The sequence below is a fragment of the Limulus polyphemus genome, unplaced genomic scaffold, assembly GCF_000517525.1.
Source record: "Limulus polyphemus unplaced genomic scaffold, Limulus_polyphemus-2.1.2 Scaffold553, whole genome shotgun sequence".
In the NCBI taxonomy this organism is placed as follows: domain Eukaryota; kingdom Metazoa; phylum Arthropoda; class Merostomata; order Xiphosura; family Limulidae; genus Limulus; species Limulus polyphemus.
In genome coordinates this window covers 314751-316084 of record NW_013666163.1, presented here as the reverse complement: position 1 = coordinate 316084, position 1334 = coordinate 314751, and the positions used below count along the sequence as shown (strand labels likewise).

Sequence of the window (1334 nt, the reverse complement as noted above, 5' to 3'; positions counted from 1 at the left end):
CTATCAAATCAGCACAACTTGATACAGTGATACAGGATGACATGAGGAAGATCATGAGGGGTGTTGGACCCCTATATAATTTTGGAAAACTATCAAATCAGCACAACTTGATACAGTGATACAGGATGACATGAGGAAGATCATGAGGAGTGTTGGACCCCCTATATAATTTTGGAAAACTATCAAATCAGCACAACTTGACACAGTGACACGGGATGATATGAGGAAGGTCATGAGGGAGGTTTACTCCCCATCTAATTTCATATTGACAGAATTCATGAAAACAGTATATCTTTCTTTTCAGTAATGGTACCTTTATGTATTTTTATTGTACTTTTAATGTTTATTATATTAAGAACAAAAATAGAAGCACAATTTCCCATCCTTTGTTACAAACGGGTTTTTATTTCATCCGTCCAACGGACGGGTATTCCATCTAATGTTTAATATTTTTGAAATATATCGCCGTTTTTAACAAGGAGAAAATAGTATTTGACATCGGTTTTTTTATAAATAAGAAACAAATTATTTTCAGATGATAAGTATAGTTTTGTTTTTATTTTTATTTTAAACGAATATATTTACAAATGCTTTCTATTTTACGATATAAAAGTTTTAGCTAATTCCAAAATATCTAATTATACCTCTTTTTTTATACGAGCAAAACATAAAAATACGCATTTACAAATGTTAAGAAACTGCTTTCTATTTTACGATATAAAAGTTTTAGCTAATTCCAAAATATCTAATTATACCTCTTTTTTTATACGAGCAAAACATAAAAATACGCATTGAATATGATTTCTGAGGATAACTGATCCTCGTATTTTGATATTAATCAAGCTTTGTCTCCAAACCAATCCACCTACCGTTAACACATGGGCTAATTTTGTCAGATCGAAGAATGAAATTTGACTGTTACTCTTAAAACTCACCCATGGTCTCAAATTATAGAGCGTGATTTTTTTTTTAAGTAACGGGACGCGATGGGAAATTCAACTCCACAGACCAGCATTGAAACCACTGGGCTGCGGTCGGCTCTAAAAGTAAACAATCACTGTAACAAAAACAGTTTTTCTCCACTGGATATGTATTTAATATTTCACTTGCTAATTCCCAGACGTTCTATATTAAAAAAACAACAAAAAACAAACAAACAGATATTTGAAAAAAGTTAAAATAACACCAAAGGAATCATTCCAATACCTAGTATTGGCTCATTATTGTACATTATAACTCTTAGATTTTCTATATCATAGAAGAATCAGAGTATTTAAATAGAATTAAAATAGTACTAAAGGCGGGCTTGGCATGGCTAGGTGGTTAGGGCGCTT

General features: G+C 31.6%; 1 protein-coding gene across 1 annotated transcript in view; it reads right to left on the bottom strand.

Annotated features, from left to right (window-relative positions):
* LOC106459058 (glutamate receptor ionotropic, kainate 2-like) overlaps positions 1-1334 on the bottom strand; it is a 185850-nt gene that overhangs the window by 107854 nt on the left and 76662 nt on the right. The gene's annotated exons all lie outside the window — the stretch shown is intronic.